The 17,500-nt window shown below is 60.2% G+C and overlaps 1 non-coding gene across 1 annotated transcript; it reads left to right on the forward strand.

Annotated features, from left to right (window-relative positions):
* Positions 1-11,678: 11,678 nt before the first annotated feature.
* Positions 11,679-11,797, forward strand: LOC131861067 (5S ribosomal RNA). The gene has a single exon (XR_009360149.1). It is a non-coding gene; the product is annotated as a 5S ribosomal RNA (ribosomal RNA).
* Positions 11,798-17,500: the final 5,703 nt, after the last annotated feature.

The raw sequence follows: 17,500 nt of genomic DNA on the forward strand, positions 1-17,500 counted from the left end.
TGAGCTTACAGATGCAGCATTGATAGCAATCGAGGTGTGAGGCGAAGGATGCAGAACTGAGAGCCGAGGGATGTAGCAGAGATAGCAATCGGGGTGTGTGATGCAGCAGAGATAACAATCGAGGTGTGCGGTGGGAAGGGCCCAGCAGCCAGATGCATGAAGCGATGGATGAAGCAGTGATGACAACTGGGCTGTGAGGAGAGGAGGGATGCAGCCAAGAAAGCAATCAGGGCTCGAGGCAAGGGATGCATCAAGGATAGCAATCATGTTGTGAGGCGAGATTCCATAGGCTAAACGTGAGAGGCTGCAGGGTCGACTCAGAGAGGTCTATGCATGTGAGAGGCTGAAAGCAAGGTCGACACGGAGCGGTCTATGCATCAGGCGCGCTTGGGGCGACTACCAGTGCCAACCCCTTATCCCGCGACGCGTCCGACAAAGAGAACGTTCCAAGGCGGCAGAGGAGGTTACCAGCCGAAGGATGCAGTAGCGATAACAGGTATAGTTCCGCGGCGGCCGAGAAGACTCACCGCATAGGAATCGGGATGCGAGGCGAAGGATGCGCCGGGAAGGCCCCGACGACTAGGAAGAGGCTGCAGGGCCGCCTCGGAATGGTCCAAGCATCGGACGCGATTGGGACGACTACCAGTGCCAACCCCTTATCCCGCGATGCATCCGATACACAGATAGTTCCAACGCGGCCGAGGAGCCTCACCGCATATCAATCGGGGTGCGAGGCGAGGGATGGGGCGGGAAGGCCCCAACGGCTACACGGAAGAGGCTTCAGGGCCACCTCGGTATGGTCCAAGCATCGGACGCGCTTGGGGCGACTACCAGTGCCAACCCCTTATCCCGCGATGCGTCCGATACACAGAAGGTTGCAAGGCGGCCGAGGAGCCTCACCGCATAGCAATCGGGGGTGCGAGGCGACGGATGCGGCGAGATGGCCCCAATGGCTAGACGGAAGAGGCTTCAGGGCCGCCTCGGAATGGTCCGAGCATCGGACGCGCTTGGGGCGACTACCAGTGACAACCCCTTATCCCGCGATGCGTCCGATACGAAGACGGTTCCAAGGCGGCCGAGGAGCCTCACCGCATAGCAATCGGGGGTGCGAGGCGACGGATGGCCCCAACGGCTAGACGGAAGAGGCTTCAGGGCCGCCTCGGAATGGTCCAAGCATCGGACGCGCTTGGGGCGACTACCAGTGACAACCCCTTATCCCGCGATGCGTCCGATTCGAAGATGGTTCCAAAGCGGCCGAGGAGCATCACCGCATAGCAATCGGGGTGCGAGGTGGGGGATGCGGCGAGATGGCCCCAACGGCTAGACGGAAGAGGCTGCAGGGCCGCCTCGGAATAGTCCAAGCATCGGACGCGCTTGGGGCGACTACCAGTGACAACCCCTTATCCTGCGATGCGTCCGATACGAAGATAGTTCCAAGGCGGTCGAGGAGCCTCACCGCATAGCAATCGGGGTGCGAGGTGGGGGATGCGGCGAGATGGCCCAAACGGCTAGACGAAAGAGGCTGCAGGGCCGCCTCGGAATAGTCCAAGCATCGGACGCGCTTGGGGCGACTACCAGTGACAACCCCTTATCCCGCGATGCGTCCGATACGAAGATAGTTCCAAGGTGGCCCAGGAGCCTCACCGCATAGCAATCCGGGTGCAAGGGGGGGGATGCGGCGAGATGGCCCCAACGGCTAGACGGAAGAGGCCACAGGGCCGCCTCGAAATAGTCCAAGCATCGGAGCCTCACCGCATAGCAATCCGGGTGCAAGGGGGGGGATGCGGCGAGATGGCCCCAACGGCTAGACGGAGGAGGCCACAGGGCCGCCTCGGAATAGTCCAAGCATCGGACGCGCTTGGGGCGACTACCAGTGACAACCCCTTATCCCGCGATGCGTCCGATACGAAGATAGTTCCAAGGCGGCCGAGGAGCCTCACCGCATAGCAATCGGGGTGCGAGGTGGGGGATGCGGCGAGATGGCCCCAACGGCTAGACGGAAGAGGCTGCAGGGCCGCCTCGGAATAGTCCAAGCATCGGACGCGCTTGGGGCGACTACCAGTGACAACCCCTTATCCCGCGATGCGTCCGATACGAAGATAGTTCCAAGGCGGCCGAGGAGCCTCACCGCATAGCAATCGGGGTGCGAGGTGGGGGATGCGGCGAGATGGCCCCAACGGCTAGACGGAAGAGGCTGCAGGGCCGCCTCGGAATAGTCCAAGCATCGGACGTGCTTGGGGCGACTACCAGTGACAACCCCTTATCTCGCGATGCGTCCGATACGAAGATAGTTCCAAGGCGGCCGAGGAGCCTCACCGCATAGCAATCGGGGTGCGAGGTGGGGGATGCGGCGAGATGGCCCCAACGGCTAGACGGAAGAGGCCACAGGGCCGCCTCGGAATAGTCCAAGCATCGGACGCAGCTTGGGGCGACTACCAGTGACAACCCCTTATCCCGCGATGCGTCCGATACGAAGATAGTTCCAAGGCGGCCGAGGAGCCTCACCGCATAGCAATCGGGGTGCGAGGTGGGGGATGCGGCGAGATGGCCCCAACGGTTAGACGAAAGAGGCTGCAGGGCCGCCTCGGAATAGTCCAAGCATCGGACGCGCTTGGGGCGACTACCAGTGACAACCCCTTATCCCGCGATGCGTCCGATACGAAGATAGTTCCCAGGCGGCCGAGGAGCCTCACCGCATAGCAATCGGGGTGCGAGGCGAGGGATGCGGCGAGATGGCCCCAAAGGCTAGACGGAAGAGGCTGCAGGGCCGCCTCGGAATAGTCCAAGCATCGGACGCGCTTGGGGTGACTACCACTGCCAACCCCTTATCCCGCGATGCGTCCGATACGAAGATAGTTCCGAGGCAGCCGAGGAGGTGGGGGATGCGGCGAGATGGCCCCAACGGCTAGACGGAAGAGGCTGCAGGGCCGCCTCGGAATAGTCCAAGCATCGGACGTCCTTGGGGCGACTACCAGTGACAACCCCTTATCCCGCGATGCGTCCGATACGAAGATAGTTCCCAGGCGGCCGAGGAGCCTCACTGCATAGCAATCGGGGTGCGAGGTGAGGGATGCGGCGAGATGGCCCCAAAGGCTAGACGGAAGAGGCTGCAGGGCCGCCTCGGAATAGTCCAAGCATCGGACGCGCTTGGGGCGACTACCACTGCCAACCCCTTATCCCGCGATGCGTCCGATACACAGATAGTTCCGAGGCAGCCGAGGAGGTGGGGGATGCGGCGAGATGGCCCCAACGGCTAGACGGAAGAGGCTGCAGGGCCGCCTCGGAATAGTCCAAGCATCGGACGCGCTTGGGGCGACTACCAGTGACAACCCCTTATCCCGCGATGCGTCCGATACGAAGATAGTTCCCAGGCGGCCGATGAGCCTCACCGCATAGCAATCGGGGTGCGAGGCGAGGGATGCGGCGAGATGGCCCCAAAGGCTACACGGAAGAGGCTGCAGGGCCGCCTCGGAATAGTCCAAGCATCGGACGCGCTTGGGGCGACTACCACTGCCAACCCCTTATCCCGCGATGCGTCCGATACACAGATAGTTCCGAGGCGGCCGAGGAGCCTCACAGCATAGCAATCGTGGTGCGAGGTGGGGGATGCGGCGAGATGGCCCCAACGGCTGACGAAAGAGGCTTCAGGGCCGCCTCGGAATGGTCCAAGCATCGGACGCGCTTGGGGCGACTACCACTGCCAACCCCTTATCCCGCGATGCGTCCGATACACAGATAGTTCCGAGGCGGCCGAGGAGCCTCACAGCATAGCAATCGGGGTGCGAGGCGAGGGATGCGGCGAGAAAGCCCCAACGGCTAGAGGGAAGAGGCTTCAGGTCCGCCTCGGAATGGTCCAAGCATCGGACGCGCTTGGGGCGACTACCAGTGACAACCCCTTATCCCGCGACGCGTCCGATACACAGATAGTTCCAAGGCGGCCGAGGAGCCTCACCGCATAGCAATCGGGGTGCGAGGCGAGGGATGCGGCGAGAAGGACCCAACGGCTAGACGGAAGAGGCTTCAGGGCCGCCTCGGAATGGTCCAAGCATCGGACGCGCTTGGGGCGACTACCAGTGACAACCCCTTATCCCGCGACGCGTCCGATACACAGATAGTTCCAAGGCGGCCGAGGAGCCTCACCGCATAGCAATCGGGGTGCGAGGCGAGGGATGCGGCGAGAAGGACCCAACGGCTAGACGGAAGAGGCTTCAGGGCCGCCTCGGAATGGTCCAAGCATCGGACGCGCTTGGGGCGACTACCAGTGACAACCCCTTATCCCGCGACGCGTCTGATACACAGATAGTTCCAAGGCGGCCGAGGAGCCTCACCGCATAGCAATCGGGGTGCGAGGCGAGGGATGCGGCGAGAAGGACCCAACGGCTAGACGGAAGAGGCTTCAGGGCCGCCTCGGAATGGTCCAAGCATCGGACGCGCTTGGGGCGACTACCAGTGACAACCCCTTATCCCGCGACGCGTCCGATACACAGATAGTTCCAAGGCGGCCGAGGAGCCTCACCGCATAGCAATCGGGGTGCGAGGCGAGGGATGCGGCGAGAAGGACCCAACGGCTAGACGGAAGAGGCTTCAGGGCCGCCTCGGAATGGTCCAAGCATCGTACGCGCTTGGGGCGACTACCAGTGACAACCCCTTATCCCGCGACGCGTCCGATACACAGATAGTTCCAAGGCGGCCGAGGAGCCTCACCGCATAGCAATCGGGGTGCGAGGCGAGGGATGCGGCGAGAAGGACCCAACGGCTAGACGGAAGAGGCTTCAGGGCCGCCTCGGAATGGTCCAAGCATCGGACGCGCTTGGGGCGACTACCGTTGCCAACCCCTTATCCCGCGATGCGTCTGATACACAGATAGTTCCGAGGCGGCCGAGGAGCCTCACCGCATAGCAATCGGGTTGCGAGGCAGATTATTGGGAAGGGAACCCCCTGGGATGCGGCTCAAGCAGTGCCCAAAGGGACTGGAATGCGGAATCACATCGAGAGACCCAAATGCTATACGAGGGCTCAAATCGAATTATCGATTTGGCCACGACATGGACGCATCGGAACGACTACCTTTGCCGAACCACTCGCAATTGCATCCATACCGAAACCAATAGACATTTCCGTTAGAGCCCTCGCATAGCATTCGGGAATCTCGCATGCCCCTCTAAATCGACCAATGCTGGCGCTCAATGAAAATCCGAGCGCTACCACCGTTCGAGCGCCAGCATTGGTCGAGTTAGAGGGGCACGGGGGAGAATGCTCCAGTCAACACCTCCCCTATATAAGTTATTTGTCCGATTCTCGCACAACCGTAGTCTGCCTCGTCGAATCAAACAACGGTCCCAGATTCCGACTTCCGTTCCGTAGAGACCCAAAAGCTAGATGGAGGCTCGCAAGAAAGAGAGTCGGCACATAGCAATCAGGTTTCTCGAACGTTTAGGGACCGAGCTCACTTGCGGATAGGGCAAAATCCGCCAAGCAACCCAAAAGCTAGACGGGGGCTCGAATCGAATCGCCTAGGCGGCCACAACAACGACGTGTTAGATCGACTACCAGTGCCAAACCATTCAGCAAGACTAGTTTGTGTCGAGGCCGGATAGAGATTCTCAGAGAGCGCCCGCATAGCATTTAGGAGACCTGCCGCGTCCCTCACACTCGACAAATGGTGGTGCACGTTTATAAATCCGAGCGATCCCAACCCTTTCAAGCACCAACATCGGTCGAGATAGAGGGGCACGGAGGGGGCTGCGTGAGACAACACAGTCCCCTATATAAGTTATTTGTCCGATTCTCACACATCCGAAGAATGGTCATCAAATCGGACAACAGCCCAAACTTCCGACTTCCGTCCCAGAAAGCCCAAGAGCTATCTAAAACGTTCATGGCCGGAACTCGATCGCGGCTATACCAGTCCGCCAAGCAACCCAAAAGCTAGACTGGAGCTCTAGTTGAATCACCTCTGTGGCCACTGCAAGGACGTGTTGGAGCGACTACCATTGCCGAACCATTCCGCAGGTCGAGTCCATACCAAGGCCGCATAGAGATTCACGATGAGCTCCTGCATAGCAATCAGGAGACTTGCCGTGTCCATCACAATCGATAAATCCTGGTGCAAGATTTTTGCATCCGAGCTCTCCAACCAGTAGAGCACCAGCATCAATCGACATAAACGGGCACGGGGGGAGGATGCTCGAGAACACTACCTCCCCTATATAAGTTATTTGTCCGATTCTCAAGCAGCCGAAGTCTGGTCATCGAATCGGGTCAAAGACCACAACTTCCGACTTTACCCACAATGCAAGTCATCGAATCGAACATCGGCCCCCGAGTCGGACTCCATGCGTATGTCAGGTCATCGGACCCAAATTCTGCCTTCCTGCGCATGGCGGGCCATCAATATCAACTCGGTCATCGGACCCAAACTCCGCCTTTCTGCGTATGGCACGCCTTCAAATCGGTCATCGGACCCAAATTCCGCCTTCCTATGCATGGCGGGCCATCAACATCAACTCGGTCATCGGACCCAAATTCCGCCTTTCTGCGCATGGCACGCCATCAACTCGGTCATCGGACCCAAATTCCGCCTTCCTGCGCATGGCAGGTCATCGGACACAAATTCAGACCTCGCGAATATGCATACGTATCGAATCGGTCATCGGACCCAACTTCCGACTTCATCCATACTGTAGGGTCTCTGAGGTTGGCGCGGTGCGCTCAACCCGGGGAGTCGACCCATCGAAGCATACACCTCCCCTATATAAGCTATTTGTCCGATTCCCACACCTGTGTAGTTTGCACCTCTGACCAGGACATCGACCCCAACTTCCGAACTCGACTGCAACGACGGCACCAGCGCCTTGGTGCGCACCTTGCGACGCACAGTCCCAACATTCGCCTTCCTGCACATGGCAGGTCATCGGACCCAAATTCCGACCTCGCGAGTATGCCTACATATCGAATCGGTCATCGGACCCAACTTCCGACTTCATCCATACCGTAGGGTCTTTGAGGTTGGCGCGGTGCGCTCAACCCGGGGAGTCGACCCAACGAAGCATACACCTCCCCTATATAAGCTATTTGTCCGATTCCCACACCTGTGTAGTTTGCACCTCCGATCAGGACATCGACCCCAACTTCCGAACTCGCCTGCAACGACCGAACCAGCGCCTTGGTGCGCACCTTGCAACGCACAGTGCCAACATTCGCCTTCCTCAACATGGCAGGTCATCGGACCCAAATTCCGACCTCGCGAGTATGCCTACATATCGAATCGGTCATCGGACCCAACTTCCGACTTCATCCATACCGTAGGGTCTTTGAGGTTGGCGCGGTGCGCTCAACCCGGGGAGTCGACCCAACGAAGCATACACCTCCCCTATATAAGCTATTTGTCCGATTCCCACACCTGTGTAGCTTGCACCTCCGATCAGGACATCGACCCCAACTTCCGAACTCGACTAAAAAGACCGCACCAGCGCCTTGGTGTGCACCTTGCAACGCACAGTGCCAACATTCGCCTTCCTACACATGGCAGGTCATCGGACCCAAATTCCGACCTCATGAGCATACCTACTAATCGAATCGGTCATCGGACCCAACTTCCGACTTCATCCATACCGTAGGGTCTTTGAGGTTGGCGCGGTGCGCTCAACCTGGGGAGTCGACCCATCGAAGCATACACCTCCCCTATATAAGCTATTTGTCCGATTCCGACACCTGTGTAGTTTGCACCTCCGCTCAGGACATCGACCCCAACTTCCGAACTCGCCTGCAACGACCGAACCAGCGCCTTGGTGCGCACCAAAAGTGCGCACTTTTGGTGCGCACCAAAAGTGCGCACTTTTGGAGGGCACTTTTTGGAGGGCACTTTTCTGCGCTCCAAAGGTGCGCACTTTTGGAGGGCACTTTTTGGAGGGCACTTTTCTGCGCTCCAAAGGTGCGCACTTTTGGAGGGCACTTTTTGGAGGGCACTTTTCTGCGCTCCAAAGGTGCGCACTTTTGGAGGGCACTTTTTGGAGGGCACTTTTCTGCGCTCCAAAGGTGCGCACTTTTGGAGGGCACTTTTTGGAGGGCACTTTTCTGCGCTCCAAAGGTGCGCACTTTTGGAGGGCACTTTTTGGAGGGCACTTTTCTGCGCTCCAAAGGTGCGCACTTTTGGAGGGCACTTTTTGGAGGGCACTTTTCTGCGCTCCAAAGGTGCGCACTTTTGGAGGGCACTTTTTGGAGGGCACTTTTCTGCGCTCCAAAGGTGCGCACTTTTGGAGGGCACTTTTTGGAGGGCACTTTTCTGCGCTCCAAAGGTGCGCACTTTTGGAGGGCACTTTTTGGAGGGCACTTTTCTGCGCTCCAAAGGTGCGCACTTTTGGAGGGCACTTTTTGGAGGGCACTTTTCTGCGCTCCAAAGGTGCGCACTTTTGGAGGGCACTTTTTGGAGGGCACTTTTCTGCGCTCCAAAGGTGCGCACTTTTGGAGGGCACTTTTTGGAGGGCACTTTTCTGCGCTCCAAAGGTGCGCACTTTTGGAGGGCACTTTTGTGCACTCCAAAGGTGCGCACTTTTGGAGGGCACTTTTCCTGCGCTCCAAAGGTGCACACCTAGGTGAGCACCTTCGACCACACCTTGTAGCACACCAAACTCTGACTTTCGACTTCATCCGCAATGCAGGGTCTTTGAGGTTGGCGCAATGCGCACAACCAGGGGAGTCGACCCATCAAACCCAACACCTCCCCTATATAAGCTATTTGTCTGATTCTCATACATGCGTAGCCTGCAAGAGCAATTAGGACATCGACCCCAACTTTCGGCTTCTAAACGAAAACAAGGTCTTTGAGGTTGGCGCAGTGCGCACAACCAGGGGAGTCAACCCACCGAATGCAACACCTCCCCTATATAAGCTATTTGTCTGATTCTCATACATGCGTAGACTGCAGCAATGATTAGGACATCCACCCCAACTTTTGACTTCTTAAACAAGACAGGGTCTTTGAAGTTGGTGCAGTGCACACAACCAGGGGAGTCGACCCATCAAACGCAACACCTCCCCTATATAAAGCTATTTGTCCGATTCTCATACGTGTAGTCTGCAGCAGCGATTACGACATCGACCCCAACTTCCGAATTCGTTTGCATTGACCGCACCAAAGGTGCGCGCCTTGGTGTGCACCCTGGAGTGCACTTTGGTGCTCACCTCGGTGCACACTTTGGTGTGCACCAAAGGTGCGCACCTTGGAGCGCACCAAAGGTGTACACTTTGGAGCGCACCACATAGGGTCTTTGAGAGGTTGGCGCAGTGCGCACACCAAGGTGGGTGTTGAGGTGCGTGCCGAGGTGGGTGGGTGCTAGGGTGCGCTCCATGGTGGGTGCCAGGGTGGGTGCGTGCTAGGGTGGATTCCAAAGAGGGTCATAGGGTGGGTGCCAAGGTGGGTTGGTGATATAGTGGGTTCAAAGGTGGGTACTAGGGTGGGTTCCAAGGTGGGTCACAAGTTGGGTGCCAGGATGCGTGGGTGTTAGGTTGGGTGCCAAGGTGGGCTCCTGCGTGGGTGGGTGCTAGGGTGGGTTTCAAGGTGGACGCGAGGGCGGGTGCCAAGGTGGGTAACAAGTTGGGTGTTAGGATGGGTGAGTGCTAGAGTGGGTGCCAAGGTGGGTGGGTGCTAAGGTGGATGCCAAGGTGGTTCACAGGGTGGGTGGGTTCTAGGGTGAGTTCCAAGGTGGGTCACAGGTTCAGTGCTAGGGTGGGTGTCAAGGCGGGTGTCGAGGTGCCTGGGTGCTAGGGTGTGGATGCCAATGTGGGTCATAGGGTGGGTACTAGGGTGGGCTGCAATGTGGGTGCCAAGGTGGGTAACATGCTCGGTGGGTTCTAAATTGGGTGCCAGGGTGGGTGTGCACCCACCTTGCCCGAGGTGGGTGCCAAGGTGCCAGTGTGGGTGGGTGCTAAGGTGGATGCCAAGGTGGGTGAGAAGGTGGGTGATAGGTTGAGTGGTAGGATGGGTGGGTGCCAAGATGGGTCACAGGGTGGGTGCAAGGGTGGGTAGGTGCTAGGGTTGGTGTCAGGGTGGGTGGGTGCTAGGTTGGGTTCCAAGGTGGGTGCGAGGGTGAGTGTCAAGGTGGGTCACAGGTTAGGTGCTAGGATGGGTGAGTGCTAGGGTGCAAAGGTGCCAGGGTGGGTGCTAGGATGGGTCGATGCTAGGGTGAGTGGCAAGGTGGGTCCACAAGTGTCAAGGTGGGTGCCGAGGTGGGTGCCAAGTTGGGTTCCAAGGTGGGTGCCAACGTGGGTGCTAGGGTGCGTGGGTTAAAGGGTGTGTCACAACGTGGGTGCCAGGATGGGTGCGCACCCACACTGGCCAAGACGGGTGCAAGGTTGGGTTCCAAGCCCGGTCACAGGCTGGGTGCTAGGATGGGTGGGTGCCAAGGTGGGCACCAGGGTGGGTGCACCCACCCTGGCCAAGGTGGGTCACGGGGTGGGTCCTAGGGTGGGTAACGGGGTGGGTACTAAGGTGCGTGCCAAGGTGGGTCATAGGGTGGGTGCCAAGGTGGGCACCAGGGTGGGTGTGCACCAACCCTAGCCAGGGTAGGTCACGGGGTGGTTGTCGGGGTGGGCTTCAAGGAGCCAAGGTGGGTGGCAAGTAGCCAAGTTGCGTGCCAAGGTGGGTGTCGGGGTGGGTGCCAAGGATCCAAGGTGGGTGCCAAGGAACCAAGGTGGGTGTCTGGGTGGGTGCCGAGGTGGGAGCCAGGGTGGGTCCCAAGGTGAGTGCAAAGGTGGGTGCCAGGGTCAAGGTGAGTGCCAATGTGGGTTCCAAGGTGCCAGGGTCAGGGTGAGTGCCAATGTGGGTTCAAAGGTGCTAAGTTGGGTGCGAGGTTGGGTGTGAGGGTGGGTGGGTGCCAAGGTGTGCTAGGTGGAAGCCCGGGTGGGTCGGCATCCCATGGGTGTCGAGTTGGGTGCCTGATGGGTGCTTCTTGTCAAGTTTTAGTCGTCGGGACTCATTTCGAGCCTTAGAGGTCGTTTCTTGTCCGGTTGCCCTGTCTTCGACCTGGGAACCCAATTTTGGTCCTCGGGTCCCATTTTTTTTTGTCTCGCATCCCACTTTTGGCCTGTGGCCTTTTCGGGGTCGATTCTCGTTTTGGGCATCAGAGCATGTTTCTTCTCCTAAAACCCAATATTTGTTTATTAAGTCTCGGAACACATTTTTGTTCTCGTGGACCCATCATGGGTCTTGGAACGCATTTGTGGTCCTTGGGTCCCATTTTGCATCCCGAAACTTGTGTTTTGGTGCTTGATCCCTATTTTGGGTGCCCACCTTGCACCAAGTGCGCACCCGGGGCAAACCGAGCGCCTTGGTGCACCGGGGCAAGATCGAGCGTGCACCCGAGGCGCCCCGAACATGCACCAAGGTGCACTCGGCCCACATGTGAGCGCAGGTCGTTGCGCCCGAGGTGGTGTGTGGGCACCGCGTTGCAGACGGGACACTGCACGCACACGACGCCCCGTCCAGGTGCACGCACGTAGGCCGGGCCGGGTGCACACCCGATGCCCTAGCAAGGTGCGTGCACCCGGGCAGGGCTCACACTTGGCGAACGGGGCGCACTTCGCGAGGGAGGGTGTGCACCTCGACGGGGGTGGGTGGCCGGGGTGGATTCGCACGTGGGTCGCGGTTTGCTAAGTACACACTGCGACAAGCTCATAACGGGTGCGATCATACCAGCGTTAGTGCACCGGATCCCATCAGAACTCCGCAGTTAAGCGCGCTTGGGCCGGAGTAGTACTGGGATGGGTGACCTCCCGGGAAGTCCCGGTGTTGCACCCTTTTTTAGTTTTTCGCCGGGCGTCGCAATGCTATTTGAATTAACCTTTTGCCCGTTTGCGTTCTCGTCGGGGCCGGGCCGGGCCGGGGTGCGTTGCCCGCACTACCGCGCGCGCCGGGGCGACACCGAGCGCGCACCCGAGGCGCCCCGAGCACACAGGCCACGGTGCAACCCGGGCGTTGTGCGCGCACCCCGGTGCGCCCGAGGTGCTGCGCGCGCACCCAGGTGAAATCGGTGTGCACCTCGGCCAGTGCGCGCTCGGTCGAGTCGCGCACGTTGGCCAAGGTGCACGGTGATGTTTCTTACTCTAAGGTTCCGCACCAGACGCCCGGGACAGGTGAGCGAAGCTGGGCGGGGCCGGGTGCGCGCCCGGGGCAGGTGCACGCAGCTGGAGAGAGCTTTGGAGCGCACCAGAGGTGCGCACCTTGGAGCACACTTCGGAGCGCACCAATGATGCGCTCCATTCAAAAGTTTCCTGAAAAGGCAAAAAAAGTTGAGATTATAGAATTTCCCACTTGAGAGATTGTAAAAAAAAAAAATTTAAAATGAAGGAAACGCGGGTGCCAAGGTGTGCGCGCCCGGGTGCGCAGCCCAGCCAAGGTGTGCGCACCAAGGCGCCCACCCTGGCGAAGGTGCACGCAAGGTGCGCACCCGAGGCAAACCGGACAATTAACCCAACTTTCGACTTCGCGCGCACCTGCGCACCTTGGAGCGCACTTCGGAGCGCTCCTTGGTGCGCACCAATCTTGGGCACCTCGGAGTGCACCATGGCGCCCACCAAGGTGCGCACCCGGGGCAAACCGAGCTTCGACTTCGTGCGCACCTTGGAGGCGCCCACCAAGGTGCGCAGCCCAGCCAAGGCGTGCGCATCAAGGTGCGCACCCGGGGCAAACCGAGCTCCGACTTCGTACGCACCATGGAGCGCACAAAAGGTGCGCAACCCAGCCAAGGTGTGCGCACCCCGGGCAAACCGAGCTCCGAATCGTGCGCACCAGAGGTGCACGCCATCGTGCGCACCTTGGAGCACACTTCGGAGCCCTCCTTGGTGCGCACCGATGTTGCGCACCTCGGAGCGCACCCGGGGAAAACAATGCAATTAACCCGACTTTTGACTTCGTGCGCACCTCGAAGCGCTCTCGGGTTCGCACCTCGGAGCACACCGAGGTGCGCACCTTTGATGCGCTGCCTTCACCAATTTCCAGAAAAGGCAAGAAAACATTGAGAAGGTGTGCGCACCGAGGTGCCCACCCTGGCGAAGGTGCACGCGAGGTGCGCACCCGGGGCAAACCGGGCTCCGACTTCGTGCACGCCATGCTGCGCACCTTGGAGGGCCATGGTGCGCACCTTGGAGCAAACTTCGGAGCGCTCAATGGTGCCCAACCCAGCCAAGGTGCCCACCGCGGCGAAGGTGCACGCGAGGTGCGCACCCGGGGCAAACCGGGCTCCGACTTCGTGCACGCCGCACCTTGGAGCACACTTCGGAGCGCTCCTTGGTGCGCACCAGGGCGCGCAAACCAGCCGAGGTGCCCACCCCGGCGAAGGTGCACGCGAGGTGCGCACTCGGGGCAAACCGGGCTCCGACTTCGTGCACGCCATGGTGCGCACCCGGGGCAAACCGGACTCCGACTTCGTGCAGGCCGCACCTTGGAGCACACTTCGGAGCGCTCCTTGGTGCGCACCATGGTGCCCACCAGGGCGCGCAACCCAGCCAAGGTCTGCACACCAAGGTGCCCACCCCGGCGAAGGTGCACGCGAGGTGCGCACCCGGGGCAAACCGGGCTCCGACTTCGTGCACGCCATGGTGCCCACCGCGGCGAAGGTGCACGCGAGGTGCGCACCCGGGGCAAACCGGGCTCCGACTTCGTGCACGGCGCACCTTGGAGCACACTTCGGAGCGCTCCTTGGTGCGCACCATGGTGCCCACCAGGGCGCGCAACCCAGCCAAGGTGTGCGCACCAAGGTGCACGCGAGGTGCGCACCCGGGGCAAACCGGGGTCCGACTTCGTGCACGCCGCACCTTGGAGCACACATCGGGGCGCTCCCGGGTTCGCACCGTGGTGGGCACCTCGGAGCACACCAAGGTGGGCAGCGAGGTGCGCACCTTTGATGCGATGCCTTCACTAATTTCCATAAAAGGCAAAAAAAAACGAGATTTTAAAATTTCCGTTTTGAAAGATAGTGAAAAAAAGGGAATGCTGGTGCCATCTTGAGCCCGCCCTGGTGCGCAGCCCAGCCAAGGTGTGCGCACCAAGGTGCCCACCCTGGCGAAGGTGCGCGCCCGGGCAATTAACCCAACTTCCAACCTCGCGCGCGCCAGGGTGGGAGCGCACCAAACAACCGGGCCTGGGAAGAGCCAATGCGAGAAACCCCACCAAACGCTCTGACAAAAAAAGAGGGGGCGCTCCAGTAACCCCGCTCCGGAGCGCACCCTGGGCAAACCCAGCCAAGGTGCCCACCCCGGCCAAGGTGCAGGCGAGGTGCGCACCCGAGGCAAACCGGGCTCCGACAACGTGCACGCCGCACCTTGGAGCACACTTCGTAGCGCTCCCGGGTGCGCACCTTTGATGCGCTGCCTTCACTAATTTCCAGAAAAGGCAAAAAAAAAAGGAGATTTTGAAATTTCCGTTTTGAAAGATAGTGAAAAAAACGGAACGCGGGTGCCATCTTGAGCCCGCCCTGGTGCGCAGCCCAGGCAAGGTGCCCACCCTGGCAAAGGTGCGCACCCGGGCAATTAACCCTACTTCCGACTTCGTGCGCGCCAGGGTGGCAACCGGGCCTGGGAAGAGCCAATGCGAGAAACCCCACCAAACGCTCCGACAAAAAAAGAGGCGGCGCTCCAATAACCCCGCTTCGGAGCGCAGCCGGGGCAAACCCAGCCAAGGTGCCCACCCCGACGAAGGTGCACGCGAGGTGCGCACCCGGGGCAAACCGGGCTCCGACAACGTGCACGCAGCACCTTGGAGCACACTTCGAAGCACTCCCGGGTGCCCACCGGCGTTGCGCACCGTGGTGGGCAGCGAGGTGCGCACCTTTGATGCGCTGCCTTCACTAATTTCCAGAAAAAGGCAAAAAAAAATGAGATTTTAAAATTTCCGTTTTGAAAGATAGTGAAAAAAAAGGAACGCGGGTGCCATCTTGAGCCCGCCCTGGTGCGCAGCCCAGGCAAGGCATGCGCACCAAGGTGCCCACCCGAGGTGCACACCCGGGGCAAACCGGGCTCCGACTTCGTGCAGGCCGCACCTTGGAGCACACTTCGGAGCGCTCCTTGGTGCGCACCATGGTGCCCACCAGGGCGCGCAACCCAGCCAAGGTCTGCACACCAAGGTGCCCACCCCGGCGAAGGTGCACGCGAGGTGCGCACCCGGGGCAAACCGGGCTCCGACTTCGTGCACGCCATGGTGCCCACCGCGGCGAAGGTGCACGCGAGGTGCGCACCCGGGGCAAACCGGGCTCCGACTTCGTGCACGGCGCACCTTGGAGCACACTTCGGAGCGCTCCTTGGTGCGCACCATGGTGCCCACCAGGGCGCGCAACCCAGCCAAGGTGTGCGCACCAAGGTGCACGCGAGGTGCGCACCCGGGGCAAACCGGGGTCCGACTTCGTGCACGCCGCACCTTGGAGCACACATCGGGGCGCTCCCGGGTTCGCACCGTGGTGGGCACCTCGGAGCACACCAAGGTGGGCAGCGAGGTGCGCACCTTTGATGCGATGCCTTCACTAATTTCCATAAAAGGCAAAAAAAAACGAGATTTTAAAATTTCCGTTTTGAAAGATAGTGAAAAAAAGGGAATGCTGGTGCCATCTTGAGCCCGCCCTGGTGCGCAGCCCAGCCAAGGTGTGCGCACCAAGGTGCCCACCCTGGCGAAGGTGCGCGCCCGGGCAATTAACCCAACTTCCAACCTCGCGCGCGCCAGGGTGGGAGCGCACCCAACAACCGGGCCTGGGAAGAGCCAATGCGAGAAACCCAACCAAACGCTCTGACAAAAAAAGAGGGGGCGCTCCAGTAACCCCGCTTCGGAGCGCACCCTGGGCAAACCCAGCCAAGGTGCCCACCCCGGCCAAGGTGCAGGCGAGGTGCGCACCCGGGGCAAACCGGGCTCCGACAACGTGCACACCGCACCTTGGAGCACACTTCGTAGCGCTCCCGGGTGCGCACCTTTGATGCGCTGCCTTCACTAATTTCCAGAAAAGGCAAAAAAAAAAGGAGATTTTGAAATTTCCGTTTTGAAAGATAGTGAAAAAAACGGAACGCGGGTGCCATCTTGAGCCCGCCCTGGTGCGCAGCCCAGGCAAGGTGCCCACCCTGGCAAAGGTGCGCACCCGGGCAATTAACCCTACTTCCGACTTCGTGCGCGCCAGGGTGGCAACCGGGCCTGGGAAGAGCCAGTGCGAGAAACCCCACCAAACGCTCCGACAAAAAAAGAGGCGGCGCTCCAATAACCCCGCTTCGGAGCGCAGCCGGGGCAAACCCAGCCAAGGTGCCCACCCCGACGAAGGTGCACGCGAGGTGCGCACCCGGGGCAAACCGGGCTCCGACAACGTGCACGCAGCACCTTGGAGCACACTTCGAAGCACTCCCGGGTGCCCACCGGCGTTGCGCACCGTGGTGGGCAGCGAGGTGCGCACCTTTGATGCGCTGCCTTCACTAATTTCCAGAAAAAGGCAAAAAAAAATGAGATTTTAAAATTTCCGTTTTGAAAGATAGTGAAAAAAAAGGAACGCGGGTGCCATCTTGAGCCCGCCCTGGTGCGCAGCCCAGGCAAGGCATGCGCACCAAGGTGCCCACCCGAGGTGCACACCCGGGGCCAACCGGGCTCCGACTTCGTGCAGGCCGCACCTTGGAGCACACTTCGGAGCGCTCCTTGGTGCGCACCATGGTGCCCACCAGGGCGCGCAACCCAGCCAAGGTCTGCACACCAAGGTGCCCACCCCGGCGAAGGTGCACGCGAGGTGCGCACCCGGGGCAAACCGGGCTCCGACTTCGTGCACGCCGCACCTTGGAGCACACATCGGAGCGCTCCCAGGTTCGCACCAGCGTTGCGCACCTTTGATGCGCTGCCTTCACTAATTTCCAGAAAAGGCAAAAAAAAACGAGATTTTAAAATTTCCGTTCTGAAAGATAGTGAAAAAAACGGAACGCGGGTGCCATCTTGAGCCCTTCCTGGTGCGCAGCCCAGGCAAGTTGTGCGCACCAAGGTGCCCACCCTGGCGGAGGTGCGCGCCCGGGGCAATCCGGGCTCCGACTTCGTGCACTGCATGGTGCCCACCAAGGCGCGCAACCCAGCCAAGGTGCCCACCGCAGCGAAGGTGCACGCGAGGTGCACACCCGGGGCAAACCGGGCTCCGACTTCGTGCACGCCGCACCTTGGAGCACACTTCAGAGCGCTCCTTGGTGCGCACCAGGGCGCGCAACCCAGCCAAGGTCTGCACACCAAGGTGCTCACCCCGGCGAAGGTGCACGCGAGGTGCGCACCCGGGGCAAACCGGGCTCGGACTTCGTGCACGCCGCACCTTGGAGCACACATCGGAGCGCTCCCGGGTTCGCACCAGCATTGCGCACCTTTGATGCGCTGCCTTCACTAATTTCCAGAAAAGGCAAAAAAAAAAAAAAAACGAGATTTTAAAATTTCCGTTTTGAAAGATAGTGAAAAAAACGGAACGCGGGTGCCATCTTGAGCCCGCCCTGGCGAAGGTGCGCACTCGAG

The sequence above is a fragment of the Cryptomeria japonica genome, unplaced genomic scaffold (genome assembly GCF_030272615.1).
Source record: "Cryptomeria japonica unplaced genomic scaffold, Sugi_1.0 HiC_scaffold_20, whole genome shotgun sequence".
Taxonomy (NCBI): domain Eukaryota; kingdom Viridiplantae; phylum Streptophyta; class Pinopsida; order Cupressales; family Cupressaceae; genus Cryptomeria; species Cryptomeria japonica.